Here is a 22,392-nt window from a genome sequence, read left to right on the forward strand (position 1 = left end):
GCACATGCTTTTGACACAGAGTCATATTTTGAAAAGCGCTGGTTGGTAGCACCTCCGTGATGTGCCTGCTTGTGACATTTTAAGATCACAAATTGCTGCTAAGAAACACTCTCACTTTTCATATTTACACTTAAAAAATCTTTTCTTCTTAATGGTTAATTAGGTCACTAATCTAAAGAAGCTCTTAAGAAGAAGATGAAATGTTGACATTTTGCAATTATTTGCTACTGTGAATAATACATAAACATACTACTTATGGAGAAAGTAGCTTTCAACCCCTTTTTCTTCCATGAAAGCTCATGCTGACAGCAGAATCCCTGTGCCTTGGGTCACAGACAGCCACGCTACCTCCTTTTCTGCTTTAGGTACTTTGGGTGATTACGTTGTGCTTTTCCAAAGTGCAGAATCAGTATGGGTGTGTGTGTGTGTGTGTGTGTTTGTGTGTGTGTGTGTGTGTGTGTAAGTATACTGATCTTGTCTACTTCCAGTTACACCACAAGTGTTAAAACACTAGCACATCATTAATTACTTGAAGTAGAAACTCTTTTAGAAATCAGCTTAATCAGACATAGATAATATTCTAATAATTTAATCCTACAGCAAGCACTTTCTAAGTTCTTTAGTAACAGGATTATGACAAGTATGAGTAATGCAAAGATGACTAGGACACAGTATTTGCCCTTTGGAAGCTAAGAAAGAGATGACTTACAGTATTCAGCCATATTCAGGGACTATTGTAAAAGTATACAATGAAATATTATTCACCCTTAAAAAAGAAAAAAATCTTGCAATATGCAACAATATGAATGAATCTCAAAGACATTATGCTAAGTGAAATAAACCAATCACAGAAGTACAAATACTGCATGATTCCACTTACGGGAACTATTTAAAATAGCCAACTTCAGAGAATCAAATAGTAGAATGGTAGTTACCAGGGGCTGGGGGTGGGGAAAATGGGAAATTGCTAATCAATGGTCATAAATTTCAGTTACACAAGAGGAATAAGCTCTAGAGAGCTGCTGTATAGCATTGTGCCTATCATCAATAATACTATAATGTATACCTAAAATTTGTTGAGGGTAGATTGAATATTAAGTGTTCTTACCATACTAAAATGAAATTTTAAAAATTTGACTTCTTATTTTGTTTTGCCTCTGTACTTCAAATGTTTCTTCTTCCATCTTCTTTCAATCATTTAATCCCATTGTCAAAACCACCATCAATAGCCTCACCCCTCTAAAATCTCAATTTCAAACACTCCTTTCTCTTAACTTCTATTATTGCGGCTCTCTCATCCCCATGATTTGACACCAGTATATTATAAATTGAGCAACCTCAGCATCTTCATCATTATTCACCTGTATCTATCCACCATAATCTTTTTCATGCATTGCTGTGTAGTCTTCCCTCTGGCTTCCTTGCCCCCAACTTTGTTCCTTTGTTTTAACAGTCTCTTAAAATCATATATTAGATCATGCCAGTCACTTCAGTACATGGTTGTGGAAGGAAATAATAAATTCTTTAAATCTATCCACTTGTGTTGTCCTCATTGTCCTCACCCTAATCTAGGCTCACATAATCAGAAAACATGGTGCTGAGACTTCTACCTTTTGGTAATCGTATTATTTTCCTAGCATTGATGTAATAAAATATCCAGAATCTGAGTGGCTTATAACAACAGAAATTTATTTTATCACAGTTCTGGAGGCTAGGAGTCTGAAATCAGTGTGACACCAGGGCATGCACTTTCTAAAAGCTCTGGGGAAAAGATCCTTCCCTTACATTTCCTAGCTTCTTGTGGATGCTGGAAACCCTTGGCATTCCTTGGTTTACAGTTGCATCACTTCAATCTTTGCCACCCTCATTATATAATCTCTTTCCCAGTGTGTCTGTGTCTCCTTTCCTCTTCTTATAAGACACTAGTCATTAGATTTAGGGTCTCACCCTAATCTAGTATGACTTCATCTTACACCAATTAATTACATCCGCAAAGACTCTATTTTCAAATAAGGTCACATTAGGAAAATTCAGTTGGAAATGAAGGCTTTTTTTTGTGGAGGGGGGCAACACTATTCAACTCACTATAGTAGTAATTTAGTCCTAAGGAAGACACAATATATTCACAAACATGAGCTCATTCAAACTCTCAATGACTTGGTGTTTTCATCTTCAAAAGGGGCATTGCACCTGCCATGTCTTCTTCACTGAGTGGTTGTGAACATTTAGATGAACATTTTGATGGAAAATGGTTGCATACAACAAGGGCCAATACACATATATTAAACATTTTTATTATATGGAAAGCATGTTGAGATTTATAATTCTTGAAATAATATACATGTATAAATAAGAAATAAAATACATCATTTCTTGCATTTTAAATTTAGAGTGCAATTCATTATCCTAATTTGCACATTCAGTTTCTAGTATATTTTCAAATATGTATTAACAATCAGTGTTTTATTTAATTGAAAGTAAATTTAAAGATTATTTCTTATTTTCTTACATTTCAGTGATTGGACAATTAAGCCTCAAGCAATTAAATTATTTGTCCAGGTTTCTCCAGCTCATTGGCTGAAGAATGAGAACCCAGTTCTCCTTGCTCCCAAATGAAATGAGCAGCTAATATAAGATGTTAAGTGACCTAATTGAGTGGCTAGTAATTCTCAGTCTCTCCTCTTTGCAGACATTCTTCTTGGAATGTTTATTAATGTCAGATAGAGCAGGTAGATGGAGTTTAAAAAGAAGATTTGAATTCAGCTGAGACATTGTCTAGTCATTTGATACTGCTCATGTTTCTTAATCTCTTTCAGATTTGGTTTCCTCAGCTGTAAAATGAGAACAATATTTATTCACAGAGTTAATGTGAATATTATTTGCTTAACATGAATAAATCACATAAATCATAGTCCCTTCCAGGTTTCTTAACTATGCATACATAAAGGTGATTTACTATGCATACATATATACATGCATACATAAACATACACACATTCCCCACACATGCAATAGCATGGCAAACAGTCACACTCAATAAAAGAGATATGATGATGATGATGTGACCAAAATAACAGAGAAATGAGAGTGCTTCAGGGAAGCAATTATAACACACTTTTTCTTAAAGAATTAATAGAAAGCCAGGCATGTAACCAGACCCTGGTAGGTTCTTTGCTTACGTCACCTTATAAAATTTTCTCAGCAACACTAGAAAATAAAGATCCTGGTTTTATGGATGAGAAAATTAATGATCAAAACATTCAACTAAGTTGTCCAAACCCACAAACTTAATATTTGCTAAAGATGGATTTCAAATGGATGTCCGTCTAAAGGCAAAGGTTAGGATCTGTCTTGGAGCTGATAGGCACAGGCTGTGAAATATGCAGAAATGCAGAAACTAGAATTGGAGCGTTACTCAGCATAGTTATTTAGAAAGCCCTTTTGACATCCAGGCACTGATGAACGAGCGAGTAAATGCATGCTTCTGCACCTGGCAGTTTCCGGACACCTTCCAAGCTCAGATTCTGCCTCTGCTCTGCCTCTTGGGATGACTGCTTGATTAATGAGCTCCCATTCATAAAGCCTTCTGATGAGGAATACGCGCCATGGCTGTAAGTGGTAAGTCATATCATTGTTTGGATTGGCACTGAGACATGCAGGCAAAAGCTTTACCCCTGTGGCTAGGGAAATGGAGGGATAATATAATCAAATCTGTGGATTCATGCTCTGCAAGTCTGTAGGCTTATCGTAGGGGGCCACTTTGAGTAGAAGTCAGTTGGATTCCTGGCTGAATGTTATGTGTTCCAGTTCCCTATGTTTATTAAGTATTTTCAAGATTATATCTTAACCTAATCCTTTCCAAGCCTTTGGAATTCATTCTAGTTAGCTCACAGATGGATGAAACACAGAAAAAGTTAAAAGAAAATGCTTGTGGATTGGTTTTCCCTGAATGTTTCTGATTTAGGGCAGAATTTAGGGAGGAAGAATAAATTTAAAATATCTTTGAGAGATAAAGAGAAAAAAATATAAAACCTTAGGCTTAATTTCCTGTGTGTAAGCCTCACCAAAGAGCTAACAAAGAAATGCTGTGTGCTTTCTGGGACCTGGGCATCTCAGGATATACAGCTGAGTGTGTGCTTATGTTTTAGTTTACCTGTCTGAAATCTCTAAGTGTTTGTCTACACAACTGTAAGATAATGGATTGATTTTTAAAAAATAATCTAGTCAATGATTTTTATTTTGCAGGGTGCCAAACAACCTATTTGATTTTTAAAAATAAACTTCTATTTTAAAGTGCAGTAGACGCAGACCAAATGAAAGTTGGCTTATTTGTCCCTTCTAGGTTTATGTTTCTACGAATCAATATTTTTAATTATATAGCAGCTTTTCAATAACTCTCAAGTGTGTGTGCAACATATAGTTTCCAAAGAATTAGTCAGAAGTACTTTTGCAAAATATAGTATGCTGGCTTGTAAGGCCAGTCTTAGCATGTGTATAATCATTCGTTCATTCTTTGGTCATTTATTTAACAAATGTTTTTGGAGCAACTATTATCTATGAGAGGTGGTAATGGAAGTGATGGGTATGTATGAGTTTAAAAAGAAAAACACAGAAGGCTCAGACTTGAGGACAGGAGTTTCTTTAGAGCTGTATGGTGATGTGCAGACATGTTCTCATGTATTTGTCTTACGGGCTACAAATAACAGGTGCCACATGAATAGGGATCATTAAATATACACCTAATGAAGTTAAAAGGATTCATTAAATGATACAGTGGTTTGATATTTTAGTCATCATGATTCTTATGTACCACCTGTCTCAGTGTCTGAAATGCCACAATAAGCAAACTGTTATTTATTTAATCTTAAAAAAGATCTTGCTTTTGAGATAATTTTCAGTTTAAGGCAAATACCTTTTTGAAGAAGTAGAATAAGTAATGACTAAGCTCCCTTCACCACATCAAATCCTGGGGACACACATAAACACATACATACATGCTCTGACAATATATAAACATATATATAATATTATATATAAATATATCTAATATATAATGTATTATATAATAAATGTTATATAAAGTTATATTTATATACATATTATATTCATTATATTATATATAATTTTTATATAATAAATTTATATAATGTATAATACATTTATATATAATCTAATATATATTCAAATATATTGTGTGAAAATACACAATACTTGGTAAATATAAAGAGAAGAAAAGTAATATCCCAGTGGAGCAGTCTACTGGACACCACCCTAATCAATTGATCAAATTGAGCACACATGCAAGGGTGCAATGGGAAGGACCCAGCAGGTGTGTCTGTCTGTGACCGTCCTGCCAAGGATGCATAACCTGACTCTAATTGCAAGGAAACCTCAGAAGAAACCCAAATTGCAATAACCGGCCTATAATGGTTAAAAGTGTCACAGTCATGAAAGTCAAAGAAAGGCTTTCATGGAGGCATTTTAGATTGAATGTGACCAAAGAGACATGGAAGGTAAATGAAAAAGATTGCTTAAAGGGCATTTCTGGGGCAATTATAGACACTTGACTAGAGTCTACAGATTAGGTGGTAAGTAGTGATGCAGCAATGTTACTTTTCTAGTTTTCATGGTTGTACTATATTATGCGCAACAAGTATTGGCAAACTTTTTTCTGTAAAGATCCAGAGTACATATTTTAGGCTTTGTGTGCCATACAGCCTCAGTCACAACTACTTAAATCTGCCACTGTCGTATAAATGCAGTCATATACAACATGTAAACAAATAAATGTGGAAGTGTTCCAATAAAACTTTATTTACAAAAACAGGTAGCAGGTGAGGTTTGGCCTGTGAGCCACAGTTCACTGACTCCTGATATAGAAAAATGCCTTTTTCATAAAAACAAACATATACACTGAAGTTACCAGGGGTATTGGGAAATCTAATTAAAAAATTACTATCAAGTGGTTCAGGAAAAGAAAAGATGCTGCATTGTACCTGCAAAAATTTGAGATTGTTTGAAAATAAAAATACTTATATACAAAAAATCAATATCTCAAACATATCAGACATCCATAAATATAGTAAGCCTTGGAAAATTTAAGTGTATCCAATGACTTAATGTGTAGCTCTAGTGAAGCTAATAACATTAAAGATGACCAAGAGTAGTTTAAATAAAATTCTTTCACGTAATTGAGAGTGGAAAACTGCAATATCACCAGATAAACACATTTTAAATATGTAACATTAAAAAAGCATATAATATTAAGTTTTAATTAATTAAACTGTTTTAAGTAGACTTTTGAATATTTCTGTTACAGCCCCCAAATCTTGCATTTAATTATTTAAATTGGGCAAAATATTTCATTTGGCTCTTTTTTTAATTGGAAAAACAAGGGACTTTGATCAAATTCAGATTTGTCTAATAACAGTGTATATGGTATCTCCCGCTTCCCTTTCCGTAGAGTTTAGCCCTTATACTGAGGCAATCTAGTTAGCAGAAAAGTCAAGCTTTCTGAATCTGAGTAACTTATCTAATCAAATAAGTTTCAGTTTCCTCAGTATAAAGTTTAATTATACTGCGTATGTGAACTAAATGGTCTTTTTTTTTTCTTGGCACTTAATGTATTCTCAATTAATATTAATTTCTTTCTATATCTCTTATACTATTTACATTCAATTTTTTGCTTTCTATCAGCATCAATACCCGAGAAATGCTATAGAGATTTTTGAGGGAAAAAAACTTTTTTTTTTGCCTTCCTGGCAATCCAAATGGTGCAAAATATAAAGCTAACATCAAAGTGGGCAATTGGCAAACGTTTGGTGGCAGATTGACCTAGTGGATGTCATTCCGAATTTTATTATTTCATTGGCCCATTCAGTACATGTTCTCCTTTTTTGTTGTAAGTATCCCATCCTGAATATTTGACTACTTCAGAAAGTACAAGGTAGGCAGAATAGATTTATGTTTTAATAAATTAAATTTATTTTATTTATATTATGTCTTAGGGCCTTGAAGTACAGTGCAATAATGCAGTTACCATCCCTTTTTAGGAATGTATCTTTGCCAAAATCCTTACCAGCCTGCCCACAGCATCAAGCACACAACACCTCTTAACACAGAGCTATTTCAAATTAAAGTAAAACGCAGTTCAATGCTATAAATGGAGAGACACAGACATACAGACACACACCACATGCACTCACACAGAGTAGAAAAAGCCATGCCTGTTGAAACGCATCAATTTTATAAATTAGGTAGCCTACAACCACATAGTTGAACTATAATTAGGTTCTTAATTCTGTTCTTACACCAGAACATTGTCTAATACTTTTATTGAAATAACTAGGCTTCTCTATTAGCAAGATTTTCTTAAAGAACATCTGATCATTTAAATTTATTAAGACACAGCAGCAATGCCCTTTAACAGCCATGAAGATTGATTGGTATTTTCATTAAAACTGTTACCTTTTAAAGAAGCTATATGAAGTACTGATGACATTTCCCAGTATGAGTGCCCAAAAATAAAGCATCATTAAAAAAATAATTTAGCAAATCCTCTGTCTAATTGTGTATCTATTATATGGCCAGATATAAAGATCCAATGAGCTCTGTATAGAAATTATAACTAGATTCAAAGAGCAAGTAGGCTACCAGACAGGCAAGACATATACAAGTGAAAAACAAAAAGCAGCTACAACACAAAGAAATTCATGATCAAGGTTTAAGAATGACACATATTATTCATGGGCTTCAGAGGATGGAGACTATCTTGTTCAATTGGGTTGATCAGAAAAGCCTCAGGGACCAGACAGCCTCTTAGTAGGAATGAGAAGTGCATGTTAGATTCCCAAGAAGCAGTGTCAAAAACAACAAACTCTGTGGGTCTGTACTTATGCTGGTTTCCTGCCAACAACATATCTGATTTCTGTTGTGCCTGGGAGTCACACAAGGGCTTTACCGATATTTTTAAAAAGGAAGACTCGTGTTTAGAGAGATGTCTCTTATTCAGACAGAGATGCTAACATTTCACCTTCCAATGCAATGGTAGAATAATCCTATGTGAATGACTCTAAACGTCTACATTCACGTTCACACACTTTCAGGTCATAGGCAGGATGAAACTCTTAAAATGTTTTCTGTGGAGCATAAAAACATGTTTATACATGTTTTCCTTTTGCTTGTCTTGGGGATATTTTAGAGCAATTCAAGCAACACTAATCCTTGCACACTTTTAGATTCTGAAATGATCTTTTTTTTCCCTGCTACCATATTCCCACTCCTAGTCAAGGGCACAGCAAATTATCCTCTATCTGAGTCAGAAAAGTAAAGCTCACCCTAGATTCCTGACTTGCCACTAATATTCAACGAATCAGAAAGTCCTCTTTCTTCCAACTTCCGAGTATCTACAATTCTATTCTTTATCATTATTTAGGTCAGATCTCCCCCATGTCTAGTCCTACCTAATTTGCACCACTTTCCTCCTTGCGTGTTGTACTCCAGACTCACTGAAATACCTTTTATTTTCTCAGGGTTTGTCTATGTCCTTTGTACTTTGTCCACAGTGATCCCTCTGCTAGAATGACCAACAGTCCCCCAGGCTTTTGAGCATGGGTCTTCTTTTCCAGAAATTTTTCGGCAGTTTTTCTCCCTTGTTGGATTGTGTGTCTATTCTTTGGGTTCCTTTGGAGTCCCTGCTGTATTATATCATATCACTAACCATAATATGAAGTAATTGCTTATATATGTCTCTGCTTTCTTTGAGAGATCCTAATCTCCTTAAGAGAAGTAATTACCACCACCCCCTGAACAGAAAGGTCTGTGCAGAAACTCTTTCAGACTCCCTATTCCTCTCATAGTGCATGACACATATGAGGTACTCAACAACTATTTAGAGGAGACAATAATATTTTAACCAATATTTTCAAACCAGAGGGACCCCAATAGTGTACTTTCTGATAACATGAACTCTGGCCTTAAAAGAGAAAAATTAGGAATAGTCAACATTGAATTTCATCTGATTATATTTTATTGTAATTTTTAATGCATAAGTATTTAATATTCCCCAAATACATCGTGAATGGCTCCTCCCAGATTAAGAATTCTATCTATTAGGGAAGATGACATTTGCTATGGTTTGGATGTGGGTTGTCCCCATTAAAACTCATGTTGAAGTTTAATGGCCAGTGAAGCAGTGTTGGGGAGTATGGTCTAATGGGAGGTGTCTAGCTCACAGAAGCTGATCCCTCATGAATAGGTTAATGCCTTCCCATAAAAGTTAGTGAATTTTCACTCTTATGAGACTAAATTAGTTACCAGAGGTCGGGTTGTGATAAAAATGAGTTTGGCTTCCTAGACATTCTCTTATTTCCCCTCTCACCATGGGATCTCTCTGCACATGCCTGCCTACTCTTCTGCTTCTCTGCCATGTTTCAACCCAGCACATGGTTCTCTCCAGAAGCTGGACAGATGAGATGCTATGCTTTTGAACTCCCAGCCTGTAGATTTGTGAGCTAAATAAATCTCTTTTCTTTATAAATTACACAGCTTAAGTATTCTGTTATAGCAACACAAAACAGACTAAGAGGGAAAATTCATACTGAGGAGTGGGATGCTGCTATAAAGATACTATAAAGCAGCTTTGGAATTGGTTAAGGAGTAGTGACTGGAAAAATTTGGAGCAGACTACAAAAAGCCTGAATTGCCATAAATACAACATTAAGGGTGATTGTGGTGAGAGTTCAGAGAAAGACAACAAAGTGAGGAAAAGTTTAGAGCTTCTTAGAAATTGGTTAAGTGGTTGTGACCAAAATGCTGCTAGAATTATAGATGGTAAAGTAGAAATTAAAATAAATTAAATATTTAAAAAATAATAAAGAAATATGAATGGTGAAGGCTGTTTTAATGAAGTCTCTTCATGGAAATGAATAAAAAACTTATTGGGAACTGAAGGAAAGTTCATCCTTTTTAACTATGGGAAAGAATTTGGCTGCACTTTGTCTATGCTCTAGGGGTTTGTGGAAGGCTGAACTTAAGGGTAATGAAATAGTGCATCTGGTGGAAGAAGTTTTGAAGCAAGAAAGCGCTCAGGCTGCTGCATTGTTACCTCTAACTACTTATAGCGAGCTTCTAGAGAAAAAGGAAATAGAGCAAAAAGATTTGGAAAATTTGCAATCTGGCTATCTGATAGGGAATAAAAGACTATTTTCAGAGAGAAACCCAAGGATGCAGCCAAACAGACTGCTTACTCTTAGTAACATTATCATATATAAAAGGGAACCAGGTGCTATGCATCAGAACAATGAAAAAAGGCCCTGAAGGCCCTGAAGGCATTTCAAAATTCTTCGAGGCCACCCCTCCCATCACAGGCTTAGAGGACTAGGAGGACAAAACATTTTTGGGGAACAGGCCCAGATTGCTGCTGTCCTGCCCCACCTTGGAACACTGTTCCCTGGAGCAGCCATGGTTCAAACGGTCCCAGGTATGACTTGTACTACCACTCTAGAGAGTGTAAACCATAAGTCTTGGTGGTTTTCACATGGTGTTAAGTCTGCACATGCACAGAATTCAAGAGCTATGGAGGCTTGGTGGCTTCCACCCAGATTTCAGAAGGTGTACTAAAAATCCCGGAAGCCCAGGCAAAAACCTGTCACAGGGCCAGAGCCACCACAGAGCCATAAGCCTAGTGGAGCTATTGAAGAAGGGCTGCTGCCGTGATACCAGAACTGTAAAACTACTAGGATATAATTCTAGCCTGAAAAAGCCACAGGCACAGAACTCTAACCTGTGAGTAATCATATGGGCTGCACCCAGCAAAGCTATGGGTATGGGACTCCCTGAGGGCTTGGACATCTGCCCCTTGCTCCAGTATGTCCTGGAGACAGCACATGGAATGAAAGCTCTATGCTAGAGCTTTAAAATTTAATGTCTGCCCTGCTGGGTTTCAGATTTGTGTGGGGTCTATTACTCCTTCCTTTGGACAAATTTCTTTTTTGGGGAATAGAAGTATTTACCCTATGACTGTACAACTATTATACTTTGGAAGTAAATAATTTGTTTTTGATTTTACAGGCTTACACATGGACTTTGGACTTTTGAGTTGATGCTGGAATGAGTTAACACTTTTGTGACTATTGGGATAGAATGATTATATTTTTATACCCAAGAAAGCAAGAAAGGCATAAGTTTTAGAGGGCCAGGAGCAGAATGCTATGGTTTGGATGTGGTTTGTCCTCACAAAAACTCATGCTGCAGCTTAATTGCCAGTCTGGCAATGTTGAAAGGTAGGTCCTAGTGCAAAATATTTGCGTCATGGGAACAGATGTCTCATGAATAGATGAATGCCCTCCCATGGGAGTGAATGAATCCTTGCTCTCACAGACTGTATTAGTTACTAGAGAGCAAGTTGATATAAAAGTGAGCTTCACTTTCTCTACTCTTTCTTGCTTCCTTTATTGCCACGTGATCTCTTTGCACACACTCACTCACTTTTCCACTTCTCTGCTGTGTTTTGATCCAGCATGTAGCCCTCCCCAGAAACAAGTCAGATGTGGTGCTATGTTCTTGGACTTCCCAGCATACAAAATCATGAGCTAAATAAACCTCTTTTCTTTGTCAGTTACCCAGCCTCAGGTGTTGTGTGACAGCAAAACAAAAAAAGATAACATCCATTAAATGTATTAAATGAATTCCCACTCAGTGTGAAATCCAAGAAATATAATTCCATTCACTTTTATCTATTTTTCCTGTTGGTTTACTTCTTTGGGTTCTTACAAACAAAAAACAAAAAACCTAGCCAACTATTTGTATAAATTTAACAGATAGCATTAAATTCACTTAAAAAAATAGACCAATTTAGAATAAGATCAATATAAGTGAAGGTCAGCTACAGTTTGGAATGAAGTCAAGGGGTGATGCCACCTCACACATTCATTTAAATAATTCTAGATGCACAGTCTAGCTGTGGAGTCTGCAGAGAACTAATCTGTACCTCCTGAGGAGAAAGAATGTGGACATAGGCCATTCAAGGACATGAATAAAAGTTAACAGACTTTGTTCCACCAGAAAACTGGTGAAATCTGGGTCTTTGGGCATGATTCCTAGAGAAAAAAACTAAAAACTAAAGTTAAATCTCAGATTCATCACTTATTAACCATTTTATATTTATGAGGCTTAATCTGGGAATAATAAAAAGATAAATTTCATGGGAAAAAAGATGCAAAAGAGAATGTATATGAAAGCACATTTAACATTAAATGCTATTATAAAATTGTATGAAATTATATAATATACATTTTTTGTATAATTGTATTCCATAACGTAATAACATGCAAATATAAAACCATCCTCAATAGAGTTTGTTTTTCTAGTACCTAAGATATATTTATATTTTCTATTTACTTCATGGCAGGAATTAGCCACTATCAGTTACTAGATAATACACTGAACAATTAGGAATTTTGAATTCTGTTGTAACCATTAGCAGACAACCATGTTATGTTAAACAAGCCACTCAACCTAAGATTATGTCTCCAGGTATCAAACAAGTTTGTCCCCAGCTCTAATATTTTAAAAAGCTCTATGTTTATTTCTGAGATTTTACTATTTTTTCTCTTCTACTTTTCATTTAATTTTAAGACAAATCTAATACAGGAAGTAAGTTAGAACAAAAGATGAAGACTTAAGGGAGAGTGACTTTGAAAATGGATTATTTCTTAAAAATACAAATTATAAAATTATGGGTCACAGAAAAATTAGTTTCCACTCCACTTCTCTCAAGCACATAAAAGCACTTACCAGCAGAACAGTTGCAACAGCTCAACGGTGCCCTGGAAAAGAAGAATTAGAGAAATGAGTCATTCTTAATGATTTTTGCCAAGGAAATATTCAAAATGTAGCTAGATAGGGCAAGATGAGAAAAAATTTCCTTGGTTGGAAAGTTTTCAGTGGCCTAGAAAAAAAAACACCCTTAAAACTCCATAAATACCAGTTAATTGGGGAAAAAATTATCATCTAATATTAAATGCTCATTAGCAAATAACAACAAAACACACACAGAGATACACATACATGCAAAAACAGTTACTAAAATAAATTCACAAATCAAATGCCCCATAAGTACAAGGTACTGGGGGTAACATTAAGAGCTCTAAAATAACTCCTTGTCTCAACAAATATATAATCTAGGTGAAAAGAGAGACATACACAGATGTTCTGAATCGGTTAGGAGGACCATGACATCTTTCATCATCACTTGGCTTGATTCTGAACCTCTGACTTATATATGGCAGATACATACTTCCTAGATCTTTATTATCCCAGAATTGTCTCCTTCACCTTCTTGAAGTGGGTGTGCAGCTAAAGTGAGCTTACCTAGCCATCAGAGTCTCCATGGAATTCTCTGCATATTTCAATATGGTCTGCATGTGACTTATTTCTGTACACTCTTACGATTCCTACCTTTGGACAAGAAACTGGGTCATGGGAGCAAGAGGGAGTTGGAGGAAAGAAAAGAAATCGGTACTGATTATCTACTTGTTGCCCTTTTCTTTGACATTGTCTTGTTTCTCTGACCACAGTCTTGTTCTGCCAGATTTGTTTCATTTTCTGCATGACTTCATCTGGATGGGCATTTCAAGCTGTGATTTCCAAGTTTGATCGCTCATTGTAGACCCTGTTATCACTGAAAAAGAGGCTTTAAAGTTCAAAGTAAGCTAGAATGAGCAATGTCTTAAAAGTTTGTATCTTTCTGATCCTTCTCTTCTGTTGGCTGCTTCAAAGAATGTCAAATTATTGTACATTGTGTAGCAAATATCTCCAATGGGTATTCTTTAAAAATGCACTCAGAAAACCAGTCTTCCAGCTCAAAGGTTTGATGGTGAAATCCCTTGTTATTAATGTAAAAAACTTGTTCTGTGAGCAGAACTTCAGCAGCCACAATTCTCCCACGTAGTTCCCAGCTCATTGTTCTTGTCCTCAAATAGTGACTGAGGTGATCTGAATATTTCCAGATTATTTGAAGTAACAATTGAACTCTGTTATCCACATGCACTGCATTCCTCACCACCCTCGGACACCAAAATGCCCCAAAGATGCTTTTGTACACCCTCCCTATTCAATCCTAGGCATGTTGTTAAAGCAAATGAAACAATTAAATCTTCTTTAACAAAGCATAGATATTCACCAGTTCTTACTCTTCCAGAATTCTAACCACAATCCATTCTTGTGTGAATGTCAGTTTTTATGGATCTGAGTTAAATAGATAATTGCTCAATTTCTACAAAAATATTTTTATCTAATCTAGTGGCATGATTATTTTTTACCTTCTTAGAGCTCAAAAAAGAGTTTTGAAAATACACATAAAAAGGGAGCCCCCACCCCAGCCAAGGGAGGCAGTGACTGTGCGACCTTGCCCGGGAAACCATGCTTTTCCTACAGATCTTTGCAACCCATGGATCAGGAGATGCCCTAGTGACCCCATGTTACCAAGGACTTGGGTCCGAAGCATAGAGCTGTGTGGATTCTTGGCGGCCACTCAGGCATGCATGGAGACCCAGGAGGTTTTGCATACTCCAGCCCTGGGAATTCCAGTGAGATAGGAGATCCTCTGTGCATTCCCCTTGGAAGGGGGCTGAAGCCAGGGAGCCAAGCGGTGTCATTCTGTGGGCCCCACTCCCATGGCACCTCTGGCACGTCACAAGTTAAAGACCCATTGGCCAGCCAGCTAGTGGCAGCAGACTGGAGACTGCCTGAAATGAGTTATCTGGGAGAGGGACAGCTGCCATTTCTGCGGCTCAAGTCAGCTGTTTTGGCCTGCCAGCTCCAGGGAGTCTGGGCAGTCCGGACTGGGAGGAATTTCCCATGGCGCAGCACAGCTGCTGTGGCAGATCATGGCAAGACTGCTTCTTTAAGTGGGACCCCAATCCATCTCTCCTCACCAGGCCAGGGGAGAACTTCCCTATGGGAAGTTCAGCAATTCCAGCCAGGGTGTTAGGGACAGAACTCTGATCTCTCCCTGGGATGGAGCCACTGAAGGGAGGGGGGCAAACACCATATTTGCAGTTCAGCCTGCTGGCTTTGGAATGTCCAGGCAGCTTGGATGAAGAAAGTTCCCCTCAGCGCAGCACACCTGCTCTGCCAAGAGGCAGCCAGACTGCTTCTTTTTTTTTTTTTTTTTTTTTTTGAGGTGGAGTCTCACTCTGTCACCCAGACTGGAGTGCAGCAGTAGCTGATCTCAGCTCACTGCAACTTCCGCCTCCCAGGTTCCAGCGATTCTCCTGCCTCAGCCTCCCAAGTAGCTGGGATTATAGGCACACGCCACCATGCCCGGCTAATTCTTGTCTTTTTAGTAGAGACAGGGTTTCACCATGTTGGCCAGGCTGGTCTCGAACTCCTGACCTCAGATGATCCACCCACCTTGGCCTCTCAAAGTGCTGGGATTACAGGTGTGAGCCACCGCGCCTGGCCCAGAATGCTTCTTTAAGCAAGTCCCTGATCCTTTTCTTCCTGACTGGGTGAGACTTCCCAGTAGGAGTCTCCAGACACCTACAAGGAGCCTTGGGGCCGGCATCAGGTCGGTGCTCCCCTGGGATGGAGCCCCCAGAGGAAGGAGCAGGCTGCCATATTTGCTGTTTTGTAGCCTTCACTGGTGATATCTCCAGGTATGGGAGAGCATGAGGTGACTAGGGTCTGGAGTGGAACCCCAGCAAACTGCATCAGCCCTATGGAAGACGGGACAAACTGAAAAACAACAACAACAACAACAAAACAGAAAGCAACAATAACATCAACAAAAAGACCCCACAAAAACCCCATTCAAAAGTCAGCAACCTCAAAGATCAAAAGTAGATAAGCTGACAAAGATGATAAAGAATTAATACAAAAATGCTGAAAACTCAAAAAGCCAAAGTGTCTCTTCTCCTCCAAATGACTGCAACACCTCTCCAGCAAGGACACAGAACTGTGCTGAGGCTGAGATGGATGAATTGACAGAACTAGGCTTCAGAAGGTGGGTATAATGAGCTTCGCTGAGCTAAGGAGCATGTTGTAACCCAATGCAAAGAAGCTAACAATCATGATAAAACATTATATGAGCTGATAACCAGAATAACCAGTTAAAGAGGAACATAAATGACCTGATGGAGCTGAAAAACACAACATGAGTACTTCACAATGCGATCACAAGTATCAATAGCCAAACAGACCAAGTGGAGGAAAGAATCTCAGACCTTTAAGACTATATTTATGAAACAAGACAGGCAGATGAGAGTAGAGAAAACAGAATGAAAAGGAATGAACAGAACCTCTGAGATATACAGGGTTATGTAAAAAGACTGAACCTATGACTGACTAGGGTCCCTGAAAGAGACAGGGAAAACAGAAACAAGTTGTAAAACATACTTCAGGATATCATCCAGGAGAACTTCCCCAATCTAGCTAGACAGACCAACATTCAAATTCAGGAAAGGCATAGAACCTCGGTAAGATAGTACATGAGAAGATCAACCCCAAGACACATAAAAATCAGATTCTCCAAGGTCAAAATGAAAGAAAAATTTTCAAGGCAGCCATAGAGAAAGGCCAGGTGACCTACAGAGGAAAGACCATCAGACTAATAGCGCATCTTTCATTGGAAATCCTACAAGCCTGAAGAGATGGGAGGCCAATATTCAATATTCTAAAGAAAAAAAATTCCAACCCAGAATTTCACATCTGGCCAAACTAAGCTTCATAAGTGAAGGAGAAATAAAATCCTTTTCAGACAAGCAAATGGGGAGGGAACTCGTTACCACCAGCCCTGCCTTGCAAGAGCTCCTGAAGGAAGAACTAAATATATAAAGGAAACGCCATTACCAGCCACTACGAAAACACACTGAAGTACACAGACCAGTGACACTATGAAGCAACATAAACACGTTTGCAAAATAACCAGCTGCTATCATGATGACAGGATCAAATTCACACAAGACAATATTAATCTTAAATGTAAATGGACTAAATGCCCCACTAAAAAGACACAGAATGGCAAGCTGGATACAGAGTCAACCTCTATTGGTGTGGTGTCTTCAAGAGACCCATAACACATCAAAGACACACATAGGCTCAAAATAAATAGATGAAGGGGCCAGGCATGGTGGCTCATGCCTGTAATCCCAGCTCTTCGGGAGGCCAAGGCAGGTGGATCACAAGGTTAAGAGATCGAACCCATCCTGGCTAACAAGGTGAAACCCCGTCTCTACTAAAAATACAAAAAATTAGCCTGTAGTCCTAGTTACTCAGGAGGCTGAGGCAGGAGAATGGCAAGAACCTGGGAGGCGGAGCTTGCAGTGAGCCGAGATCGTGCCACTGCACTCCAGCCTGGGTGACTCCATCTCAAAAAAAAGAAAAAAAAAAAAGAGATGAAGGAAAATTTACCAAGCAAATGGAAAAGAACAAAAAAAGCAAGGGTTATAATCTTAGTTTCTGACAAAACAGACTTTAAGCCAACAAAGTTCAAAAAAGACAAAGGGCATTAAATAACAGTAAAGGGTTCAATTCACTGAGAAGTGCTAACTATCCTAAATATAAATGACCCCAATACAGGAGCATCCATATTTACAAAGCAAGTTCTCAGAGACCTAAAAAGAGACTTAGACTCCAGCACAATGATGATGGAAAATCTAAATGCCCATTAACAATATTAGACGGATCACGGAGACAGAAAATTAACAAAGGTATTCAGGACCTGAACTCACCTCTGGATCAAATAGACCTGATAGATACCTACAGAACTCTCCACCCCAAAACAACAGAATATACACTCTTCTCATCGCCACATGGCACTTACTGTAAAACTGATCACATAATTGGAAGTAAAACATTCCTCAGCAAAAGAACTGAAATCATAACAAACTATCTCTCAGATCACAGAGCAGTCAAATTAAAACTCAAGATTAAGAAACACACCCAAAACCACACAACTACATGGAAATTGAACAACCTGCTCCTGAATGACTCCTGGGTAAATAATGAAATTAAGGCAGAAATCAAGAAGTTCTTTGAAACCAATGAGAACAAAGAGACAATGTATTAGAATCTCTGGGACAAAGCTAAAGAAGTGTTAAGAGGAAAATTTATAGCACTAAATGCCCACATCAAAAAGCTAAAAAGATCTCAAATTTACAACTTAACATCACAACTAAAAGAATGAGAGAACCAAAAGCAAACAAATGTCAAAGTTACCAAAAGACAAGACATAACCAACATCAGAGCAGAACTGAAGGAGACAGAGACACGCAAAAAACTTCAAAGAAATCAACGAATCCAGAAGCTGTTTTTTCCTGAAAAAAATTAATAAAATAGATAGACTGCTAGCTAGATTAATGAAGAAGAAAAGAGAGAAGAATCAAATAGACATAATCAGAAATGATAAGGGCGATATCACCACTGACCCCACATAAATATAAACAACAATCAAAGAATACTTTAAACACCTCTATGCACGTAAACTAGAAAATCTAGAAGAAACAGATAAATTCCTAGATACATACACTCTCCCAAGACTGAACCAGGAAAAACTCTGGTCTGTATGTGCCTTATTTCCCTAAATGGACCAATAATGAGTTCTGTAATTAAGGCAGCAATAAGTAGCCTACCAACCAAAAAAACAAAAAAAAAAGCCAGAACCAGAAGGATTCACAGCTGAATTCTACCAGATGTACAAGGAAGAGCTGGTACCATTCCTATTGAAACTATTCCAAACAATTGAAAAGGAGGGACTCCTCCCTAACTCATTCTATGAGGCCAGCATCATCCTGATGCCAAAACCTGGCAGAGATACAACAAAAAAAGAAAACTTCAGACCAATATCCCTCATGAACATAGATGCAAAAATCCTCAATAAAATACCAGCAAACTGAATCCAGCAGCACATCAAAATGCTTATCCACAATGATCAAGTTTGCTTCATCCCTGGGATGCAAGGTTGCTTCAACATAAACAAATCAATAAATGTAATTCATCACATAAACATAACTAAAGAAAAAAAATGAATAATTATCTCAATAGATGCAGAAAAGGCCTCTCAAAAAAGGACATTCATGCAGACAACATATGAAAAAAAGCTAATTGTCATTGATCATTAGAGAAATGCAAATCAAAAACACAATAAGATACTATCTCATGCCAGTCAGAATGGCAATTATTAAAAAGGTCAGAAACAACAGATGCTGGAGAGGTTGTGGAGAAAAATGAATGCTTTTACGCTGTTGGTGAGAATGTAAATTAGTTCAATCATTGTGGAATACAATATGGCAATTCCTCAAAGATTTAGAAGCAGAAATTCCATTTGACCCAGCAATCTCATTACTGGTATATACTCAAAAGACTACAAATCATTCTATTATAAAGATACATGCATGTGTATGTTTGTTGCATCACTATTCACAATAGCAAAGACATGGAATCAACCTAAATGCAGATAAATGATAGACTGGTTAAAGGAAATGAGGTACATATACATCATGGAATACTATGCAGCCATAAAAAGGAAGAAGATCATATCCTTTGCAGGGAGATGGATAGAGCTCGAAGCTTTTATCCTCAGAAAACTAACACAGGAACAGATAACCAAATAAAGCATGTTCTCAGTTATAAGTGGGAGCTGAACAATGAGAACACATGGACACATAGGGGGAAAAACACACAATGGTGCCTGTTGGGGTGGGGGAGAAAGAGCATCAGGAAGAATAGCTAATGGATTGTGGGCTTAATACCTAGGTGATGGGTTAATCTCTCTGCAGCAAACCACCATGGCACACGTTTACCTATATGAGAAACCTGCACATCCTGCACATGTACTCCAGAAGGTAAAATAAAAGTTGATGAAGAAAAAAAAAGGAAAAAAGTATAGGATATTTTGACTATTTGCTTTATAAATTTGTGTTGAAAATCCTTGATGTATATTCAATTTCTTCTCTTAGTAATGATATATGTAATTTGAATTTTAATAAATTAAGAATATATAAAAAGTAAAGTATTTAACTCTATAAGATTAAGATAATATTTTGTTTTATAAATTGCTTTACATTAAGTATTTAAAGTGTATTGCATTGAATATAATGTATCACCAACTTAAGCATTCAACATCGTATTATTTTTGTGTATAAAGTTAAGTTTCCTGGTTGAAAAGGGAAAATATTTCACAAGTGCAGATAAACATATATAATCTGATATAAGCAAAAGCAAATAAACAAAAATGAAAAGTAACAATGTGCCTAAAAGAGATATGCAAGAAACCTCATTAATTTGGACCCTACATATCTTAAACATAGAATTATACAGACACTGACTAGATTGAAATTGGTCATTGCAGTATCTAACTACAAAGCCTTGTATTTTTGAATGAAGCTAAAATAAAATTGCTAAAGTGGAGTGAAAATAGGTGCCTCCTTGAAAGTTAATGGTTTGAGTACAGTTGGCCCTTGAACAATGCAGGGATTTGGGACAACAACCCTTCAACAGAGTCAAAAACCCACATATAACTACTACTTGCCCACTATTGATCAGAAGACTTACCAATAACATAAATAGTTGATTAACACATATTTTGTACATATATATGTGTGTGTGTATATATATATATGTATATAGTATTCTTATAATACAATAAGCTAGCAAAAAGAAAATGTCACTAAAAAATCACAAAGAAGAAGTATACTCTTCATTAAGTGGAGGTGGATCATCATAAAGGTCTTTTCCCTTTTCATCTTTACATTTAGTAGGCTGAGGAAGAGGAGGAAGGGGAGGAGTTAGCCTTGCTGTCTCAGAGGTGGCAGAGGCAGAATAAACTCCATATATGAGTGGACCCTTGTAGTTCAAACACATGTTGTTCAAAAGCCAACTGTACTTAGAAAATTATTAGTATCTTTATTTTTGAATTTTGGTAAAAGTGCTGGTTATAAATGATTCTTATCTACCGCTACATTAGGTTGTTCAGGGACCTTGAGGAAAACATGAAAGCAAACTGACTCATAAAAAAATTAGTATACTGTTTGATTGTGATCTGTATTAAGTTATTTAGTTGTTTTTATTTGGTCCCGACTGTATAAACTCATTAAACAATAGTTGAGAACACTAAGTGTTCCTCTATTGCTTTGAAAAAAATTAACTTTTTGTTTTGTTTTATTTTTAAATGTTTTATTATTTTTAAAATGATGTATTTGGAGCATATTTGAAGCATTAATAGTACATTGTTCTGAGGCACACTGGGTTTTTCTGCCTGGCCTCACCAAGACCAAACTGCACGCGTGTAATAACTTTTGTAAATCTTAGATAAATTTTACAACCCCATCTCAACGTGCACGCTGAAGGAATGAGTTATCACCTCACTGCAATATTTTCTTTAATGAACCGTTATTCCATTCTTTTGTTGCTGTGTACTTATTTGAAAACGAATGAAAAAATCTCTTCTTCCTAAAATGCATTTAAAAAGTACAAATTTTCCCTTCCTTCTCCCAGGAACTCTAGCCAAGTCTTATTATGTTTAGAGTTCCTTTATCCCAGAGGGCAATTCACATCTTTTTGTATTTCTGAATCATAAGAATAAAAAAAAAATCTGTAAATGCAAATGTAAAAACCCCTCAAAATGACACTGATTTGTATTTGTGATTGAAATAATATTGTTGGATTGTCTTTAGGGAGATGTGGGCTGCTGTTTCTAGGGAAAGATACTGCTCCCAGCCTGGGAGAGAGTTGAGTTCTAAGCACATGGAAAAACAGAGGGGTAGAGGGGTCTGTGACTGGCCATAATGCTCATGCAGGATACAACAAGTATCCAGTCATAGTAGGGTCTGGGAATAGATGCCTGGACACTGAGCATTAATCATCATGCCATTGGGACCTGCAGTGAAAGAGGTGGATACCTCTGATTTCTAGTGGACCATGGTGATTAGAACAATGAGTCTTACAATGAAGCTCAGCGTTTGTAATGTTGGACTGCCCAGAGGGAAGTCTCTCTCCCACAAGTATGCTCCTGAGAGGTTTCTGAGCTGGATATGATTGCATTCAAAAGATAAAGAAATATGACATTTCTTTCATTTTATGCATAGTGGAGAAAAACATACCTACTATTAAAACATTGTAATATGAGAATCCAAAATAAAAAAGTTATCTTTCTTAGGAAATACACTTCAGTAGTTTGGTTAAGGCTCTTAAGTTATTATAACAAGGTTTGATAGATTTTTTTTTTTTTTTTTTTTTTTGAAACAGAGTCTCACTCTGTCACCGAGGCTGGAGTGCAGTGGCGTGATCTTGGCTCACTGCAACCTCCACCTCCCTGGTTCAAGCAATTCCCCTGCCTCAGCCTCTTGAGTATTGAGTATCTGGGATTACAGGTGCACGCCACCATGTCTGGCT

General features: G+C 37.1%; 1 long non-coding RNA gene across 1 annotated transcript in view; it reads right to left on the reverse strand.

Annotated features, from left to right (window-relative positions):
- LOC117976760 (uncharacterized) overlaps positions 1–13,426 on the reverse strand; it is a 636,602-nt gene extending 623,176 nt beyond the window's left edge. The window contains exons 1-2 of the long non-coding RNA XR_008621945.2: positions 13,372–13,426; positions 12,796–12,827 (exon numbers count right to left, since the gene is read on the reverse strand). This is a non-coding gene — a long non-coding RNA (uncharacterized LOC117976760). The remainder of the gene's footprint in view (positions 1–12,795; positions 12,828–13,371) is intronic.
- Between the last annotated feature and the right edge of the window lie 8,966 nt (positions 13,427–22,392).

The sequence above is a fragment of the Pan paniscus genome, chromosome 17 (genome assembly GCF_029289425.2).
Source record: "Pan paniscus chromosome 17, NHGRI_mPanPan1-v2.0_pri, whole genome shotgun sequence".
Classification (NCBI taxonomy): Eukaryota; Metazoa; Chordata; class Mammalia; order Primates; family Hominidae; genus Pan; species Pan paniscus.